The 8,209-nt window shown below is 36.6% G+C and overlaps 1 long non-coding RNA gene across 1 annotated transcript; it reads right to left on the bottom strand.

Moving 5' to 3' along the window:
* Positions 1–1,853: 1,853 nt before the first annotated feature.
* On the bottom strand, positions 1,854–4,959 carry LOC134587044 (uncharacterized). The gene is made up of 2 exons (XR_010086610.1): positions 3,949–4,959; positions 1,854–2,467 (listed from the first exon to the last, which is right to left on the bottom strand). It is a non-coding gene; the product is annotated as an uncharacterized LOC134587044 (long non-coding RNA).
* Between the last annotated feature and the right edge of the window lie 3,250 nt (positions 4,960–8,209).

Below are 8,209 nucleotides of genomic sequence, written 5' to 3'. Positions count from 1 at the left end.
AATGCAGTATTAAAATACCAATTTTTTGGAAATAGAGAAAAATATATATATATAAAATGACATTAAAATCATCATCCCTCAGAAAGGTGAAAAATGAAACATGCATCTACCAAACTTTTCCTCAGACTCTTCAGGAGCGATGACATGTAGGGAATGTCTATATAACAAATTATTTATCAAACCATGACTCTGAAGGGGCAACATGCCAATAAAATGTAGGATGTAAAGCATAACCTTGCTTGAGCACAGAGGATTCCATTTACTTTGCCATGCTTAAGTAAGGATTATGAATGAGCCATTAATAGTTGTTATTTGTAGAAAGGATTGGGAAACCTTGATTATAGAGAAGTCTAACACCGCAGAACTACAAATACCACATATATCTTGTTTCCATAATTAGGCTGATACTGGCACAATCATATTAACAGTTTGGCTGCTAATGTTTATATTGTGATCATAGGCACTATGAATGCAATAATACATACGCATATGCATATTGCTGTCATTTATCAACAAATGCAACAACATAGTTAACCCTGTAAAATACCTTTCAATAGGTAAGAGTTAAATAATATCAACATTGTTTTGTCTTTTTCACCTCAATTATCAAAGACCCTGTCTTCAACCTATCAACTGTCTACACCATATATGAGCAGGACAGGAAAATTAAAAGGCGAATGAATACGTGGAGGTGATTTATAAAACTAAATGACCTCAGTTGCAGAGATATTTGTATCGAAAGCCCTAATTTTCTGTCTTGTAATTGTGCCCCTCAATGCTGGTTCAAAAACAATGTCCCTTATGTATATAGTTTTCTAAACATACCTGCAGATGTGTCAATAATAGTTTCCAAAAATGTTCTAAAGCCAATAAAATGTACTTTATTTTTCGACATATAAGCCATCATTCGGAAATTTTTGTCAAGCATAACCTTCAATTTATTAAACGTATATGAACATGACATCAAAGAGGCCAGATTCACCCGCTGTATAGGATATTTAATTGCAAAAGTAACAAATAATCATTTAGCATAATTACTCAAATATTTTGACTGCATTCCAAATCCTGTCATTGTCAGTTGAATTCAAGGTAACAGACAGTGTTGACATTAAACAATTGAGACTTTATACTTGGCACTATTAGAAAATCCTATATTAACACACAGCTCATCAGTGACTGAAATTAATTTGTTTGTGTTTTATTATACTGCAGACTAACAGGTGTAATAGTGCGTGCAGTATTTACTAGTGGCTTAATTGTGTACGAATGGTCCAAACCAAACTGTTGTGTTGTGCAAAGTTTCTGATTCACTGAAAAAGTAAAAAAGTAAAAGGATTTTCACCCTTCTACTACTCAAATAATTAAGTCACGGTTTTGATCAGAGCAAATTTCAAAATAATGTGATAGCAGATGCCTTTTATTAGAGAATTGTATCTGCCAGTTATAGAAGGCTATATAATATGAGACACTTGTGGCACTATTAATTGGTTAAACTGCAAATGATCACATACCATGATATATCCTAAATCCACAGTTATCGGCTGAATGGTTAAATATACCATGATATATTCTAAATCCACAGTTATCGGCCGAATGGTTAAATATACCATGATGAACCCTAAATCCAGTTATCGGACGAATGGTTAAATATACCATGATGTATCCTAAATCCACAGTTATCGTCCGAATGGTTAAATATACCATGATATATTCTAAATCCACAGTTAACTGCAGTGTGTTTTGTGACAAGCAAACACGATCCAGAGTTTTTTGTTCAAAATAGAAAGCACTTCAAGCTACTTAATAAAACTGGCCTTATCCCATAAACTGCTTTAAGGACCATTACTTTAAAAAAAAATGTAATTCAGTGCAGGCTGCTTTAGTATCATATGCTTTATATATTTCAGCTTCACAAGCAGACATACAACACTTTGATTACAGTTACAATCTGGGATGTCTCAAAGTGGTTAGTTAACAGTGTGATCACAAGTCTTGATGTCATTCTGGTATTGGTGTCCTGATGTCCAGAAGCTAATAATATTATCATAACACTAACATGTCATTAAGATGCACCTTTTGTGGATATATGTGAGTGTGTGTATATATCTACGTACATACACACATACGTGAAAATACACATTCTAAATCCACCCTCCCCATGTTTTTATAATGTTTATATTTATTTGTACAAATAACATATGTATACCTATATCCAAATACTCCACATATTATTTTTTTTTAAATTTACATTTGCATAGAAAGGGAAGAAAAATAGAGAACAGACAATATGTAAAAACAAAACATCTTCATCTTTGGGTATTCAGTGTGGTACTTGTTCAGTAGTACACACACGGTTGGTGTAGCAGGATATTTCTGAAGTCCTGTGTAATTTCTCAACAAAAGAATTATTGATTGGCTGTGTTAGAAACTGACATGGTGCCAAGGGCAGATGGTTAATTCACATTGCCTGTAAGAGAAAGTAGTATCAATGATTATTTTAAGATTACAGCTTGATGAATAATGTGTGTAACTGAAAAATCATTTAATATCCTTAACATGCAGTGGCCATTTTTTTTATGAAAAACAGAAAACATACATATTTCACTTAATTTCCCAAACGTGGTAAAGACATTTGGCAATTGTAAAAAAAGGTTTATTTGTAGTAGAAATCTAATATATGTAATATAATTTTCACAGAAAATATGTATACCTATAAGTGAAAATGTCCAGGAAAAGGATACAGTTGATCCCACACACCTATGATTTTTAATTAAACTTTTTTAATGCTGACACTATATCACTGACACCTATATTGAGGGTCCGCATTAAAGTCTGGCCCGGAGGAGACAAAGTAACCTGGAGACCAAGCACCCTTTGGAGTTAAAACTATAAAAGGTTTAACCCCTTAGGGGAAGATGGCACCCAGAACCTCCGGGGACTATAACAACTTCATTAAGAAGTTATGATGATTGCTATGATGTTATAAACAAAACATGAACCATTTCAATGTTTAGTATTTAATAGTGATAAATTCTTTATGAAAATACTGATCAAAGTTACATTGGAAATGTACTGAAATACCATAAGGCAAGGCAGAAACTACTTTCTTTTACATCCTCTAACATACGTTAGAGTACAGCATTAGCAACTGAAGAGCAAGGAGCTGAAGAGGACCTGCAAGACAAATATACCTACAGTGTTAAAAATGTATGTAATATACACACAATATTCATTGTTTGCATATTATATACATGTTTAACACTGTAGGTCAGGCCTGTCTAACTACTTGCTCATGGTGTACCTAAAACAGTCACATTTATTGGTCTAGTTAATAATTTTTTTATGATTTAATACAAGACAAATTCAAGTAGCTCAATAAATGGGTCAGCTGCTTGAGAAATGACCACCAATAAATGTGCACCAGAAGCCCATTTCTCAGTCTTTTTTTAATTACTAATAACGCACTGGGGGACACCTGTGCCAGGTCTCCCATGAAAGTTAATAGAGACTGGGTAACAAAATTTGCCCGGCTCCGAGATTAATATTATAACAGCTGTTGCTTGCTGCTTACTGTTTAGTAGATGGGTGTGGACATAAGGGAATTGCCCTTATACCAATGTAGTAGTCATATTGGTCCACATAGGCTTTTCTAACTATTAGATCTCTGACTGCTAGTGATTTTAGCTGATGAAGTGGATAGACCCATTTATTGATTGCTATGTGCCAGTTAAATGAGATTTAGTCCTTTCCATGAGAAGCACATTTTGATAATATCATGACAATACTCAAAATGACCAGATTAAGACTAATCAACACATTGAGAAAATTGTGCCTGGCATTTTACTTGCTATAGTATCAAAAACCAAATATTTAACATACTAACACAATATCTATAGCAAAATATATATTTAACATAATGCTTTTTAGGAAGGTAAATTGAATATGTACCTGTTGTCTTCCAGAAAGACTTGCTGCAAATATTAAAGAGAAAAACGCATTAATACTTGCTGATAAAATATAACATAAATCAAACACGGTGAATAACAACTGTTTGGGAGCTTTGAACATTTGCTTTGAAAAAAAAACAAACAAACCAAAGCTTGTAGTACTTTCTCATAAAGCAAGGATTACGCTTCCAGTACATCAAGTTCTATTTATGGTATAACAGAATATGCAGGCACCTCTTTTAAAATCCCAAGTATTAATAGGATAGGAAAGTAACACATTTTGTTCACCCATGAATAATTGTCATTTAATATATCACCAACAATATCTTCACCAAAGGATAAATGAACCACTCAAACAGAGTTTAAAGGGACACTATAGCCACCAAAACAAATTTATCTTAATGAAGCAGGTTTGGTGTATTTTTCATGCCTCTACAGTCTCACTAGTCAATTCTATGTAATTTAGGAGTTAAATCACTTTGTTAATGCAACCCTACTAATTCCCCCTGCATGTGGCTTGCACAGCCATCATAAACACTTCCTGGAAAGAGAGATCTAATGTTTACACTTCCTTTATTGCACATTCTGTTTAATTTATAATTTCTTATTGCCTGCTCTGTTAATAGCCTGTTAGAAGACCCTGCATGAGCCTCCTGTGTGTGATCAAAGTTCAATTTACAGAGCAGGAGATAGAAACTTCTAAACTAACATCTGTTAAACCATTTTTATGTAGGCTATGTGAATCACTATGGTGTGACTATGGCTTCATAAACAGAAACAAAAGTAATTTAACTCCTAAACATCAGTGAATTGAGGCAGTGAAGGGTTAATGCAAGCATCATGACCACTTCAGTGTTTTAAAGTAGCCATAGTCAAGGATCCTGGATGTGCAGGTTTCAGTAAGAAACCCTGCACATGCTGAGACATAGCAACATGCTGCCGGAGATGTAACTCTGGCAGTTTTTTGTTAGCCACCCTAGAGCAATTATTAAGACTGGGGCATGTCAAATGTACAATATATATATTTGTATATATATTGTGCATTTGACAATATATATTTATATATATTTTTATACACATGCATACATACCTATATATATATATATATATATATATATACACACACACATACATGATTCCTACTTGACCTTTCTGCTTTGAGTCAGAGAAAATCCTCTTAACCCCTTAAGGACACATGACATGTGTGACGTGTCATGATTCCCTTTTATTCCAGAAGTTTGGTCCTTAAGGGGTTAATCACCATGATCAGTTCCTACAGGATATTGTAACCTTTTGGCTGATTAAATGTGCCTGATTTACAGGCTGCTCAACGCACATGGAGCCTGGAACATAGAACGAATATTAAATGAAAAAAATGAATAATAATAGAGGCATATCCCCTGAATCAGCTGAAACCATTAATGGAAGACGCAATGGCCTTCATGTAAAAACCATTTGAAACAGTCAGGTTGAGGAAGCCTTACGTACGTTACTTTACTTTACTTGCGACTTGCTGTATATTGTTAAAAGTTCTTATATTGGACATTTATTAAAGGCTATAGGAATTCTTATTTGCTGTTGGTAATATGTTGTGCTTGGACAAGCATGTGAAACATTCAATGTATGATAGCAAAGATTCCTTGGTGTGCCTGGTAATATCTATTGCTACAGGAATCTCATCAGCTATTTCTTTGTTTCCAGTGTCAGTACTAAAATATATCCATGTATATGTGTGCCTAGCCAACCTCTGCATGGTCAGAATGAAAAATAAAATAAAAATAGTTTGATACCTGTTAATCTCAGCAAAGTGCTTTAGCTGTTGAACCATTCATTCCTCAAATGAAATAGAGAGAATTATATGCAAGGAAACAGGTAGGCACACTGTTATCCTGCAATATCTCTAAAGAGGAAATATGTCTGCCAAGTGAATGCACTGAGAACAGAGAGCTTCTATTTCTGCTAGTCAGTGTGTATTAAGGAAGGAAGCTTCTGTAATGTGAATTATTTGATGTGCAGGAATATCCATATCATTCGTTTTACCCCAGTGCAGATTCGTGATATGAGGATTCTATGAAAAAAAATCATAAAAGAGGAATATCTGCCCACATTAACAAGGAATTGCTGCCCACAGGCAAAAAAGTGATAGCTAATACATTTTGATAGAGTGTTAATGGAAAAAGTAGCTTTTAATATTTATTATGGGTCAGCAATAACATCATATGAAAGCTGCTCACAGTCCAGTAGTATCTATCATTCTGTCTGATCCATTGTCGCTTTACAAAGTGCATTTATCAATTATTATTATTATTTTATTATTTATATAGCGCCATCAGATTCCGTAGCGCTGTACAATGGGTGCCTGTGACGAAACCAACCTTTAAAAACAGTGTTCGGCCCTAACAGAGTGCATGTCACTCATTCTGGCCCTTTAATTACTGTGGGAGAAGGATTGGCACTTTTTATATGGCACTTCGGATGCAGCCGAAGTGCTGAAGTTGCCGAAGTAACCTGCATCGGACAAAGGACCACGTGGCGGCGGCCATTTAAACGTCGAACACCGCCGACCCTTACCATCACCTCCACTTCGACTAAAGCCAAAGTTACCGAAGTTGTCGAAGTCGTCGAAGTGACCAGCATCGGACAAAGGACCACGTGGCGGTGGCCATTTTAACGTCGAACACCGCCGACCCTTACCATCGCCTCCGCTTCGACACTTCGACTAAAGTCTTAGTACGGCAACACTTCGAACGGGACTTAGCCATTTTTTATGCAGGAAATTGACCGACCGCACAGCCCAAATCCATGGAACTGTTTTGGGCAAGAAAATGTGCTTGCGGTCGGTCATAAAAGGACTTCCGTGTAACTTCTTATCTACTGGAGGGATTTGTATGATTTTTGAGAATGTTTATGTTTAAAGTATGCTGAGTCTGAATATGTTTTTTTTATGGAGATTGGATGTATGGTTTTAGAGTTATGAAAGTTGGGTAAAAAGTATGTTTTAACTGTATGTATAATTGGGTTTCCTCTCAGGATAAGGGGAGGGAATATGTGGGATGTAACTCTGATATGATTGGTTATTTTATCCCTCCCTGTGGGCGGTCCTGTATTTGCAACAACTGTAATAAAAACCAGACTGGGTGTGTTAGCACCTCAGATCATCTTGGACCTTCATGAAGTTTCGACTCATGTTTGGGGGATTGGAGAACTACACTCTGGGGATTGCTATAATCACTATACTCCCCAGGGTATAATCACTAAGCTCTGCTAAGAGCTTGTTTTTGTTCCTGCTCTCTGGAATTCGGAGAGGTCCACCTACTGGAAGCTGGACCCTGGTCTTGGACCCAGAGTGGGTGGAGACGGTGAGACCCCAACCAAGCTGCAGCGTTACGTGGGGTCTGCAGTGGTTATGGTGTCGGGCAGAGTGCTTGGAGTCCTCGGAAGGCACTAGGAGCATCCGTCAGCGGAGGGTACCCGGTCGGGGTGCCAGCAGTTCCGTTACAGTGTCAATGATGAAGAAGAAAAAACATGGGACTCTGCACAGTGTCTGCAAGACACCCAGGCAGTGCTGAATATACCTCTTATAAATATATTAAATCTACGTTTCCGGAGAAGTGTCCTGTCAAGAGTATTTTGAAGTATTTCCCTGGGGGAATACCTTGTCTAGTTATGATAAAACAGGCAACAGCATTAAAGTACTATGCATTTTGAGAGCAATACAGATTTAAATCTGAGAGCTATCCAACCACCTCAATGTAGGTAGTGATATATGACTAAGAACACTAACTAGGGCACTTTTAAAGGGATGCTAAATGCACCCAAGCCACTTCATCTTAATAAAGTGGTCTGGATGGCATTCCCCTGTCTGTTTAGCCCTGCAACTGAAAACATTGCCATTATTTAGGTACGTCTTCCTGACAGCCACTGAAGGTCATTCCAGAGAAGACCATGTAACAGTCTTGGAACTGTACAGCTTCAATTTAAATGTATGCATTAAGTGTTTCAAGGGCGTTCTTGGTACGGATAGCTGCTGAGACACACATCATGTGGACTTTTTCGGATTGTTCACAAATTTCAAAGCAACTCTCATCTCATTTTCCTGTCACAGACGTCCTAGACATCCAGATGTTGGTGCATTAACCACTGTACCCGTAGCTTCAAATTTATCGCTAATACGATGAATTGTCCAACGTGTTACTGACGGTTTGTCAAATGCATCTGGCCACGCTTTGCGCAACCGTTTTTTCAGTCTTCCAGTACTGCTT

The sequence above is a fragment of the Pelobates fuscus genome, chromosome 2 (genome assembly GCF_036172605.1).
Source record: "Pelobates fuscus isolate aPelFus1 chromosome 2, aPelFus1.pri, whole genome shotgun sequence".
NCBI classification, from domain to species: domain Eukaryota; kingdom Metazoa; phylum Chordata; class Amphibia; order Anura; family Pelobatidae; genus Pelobates; species Pelobates fuscus.
This window is presented reverse-complemented; position numbering and strand designations above follow the sequence as displayed.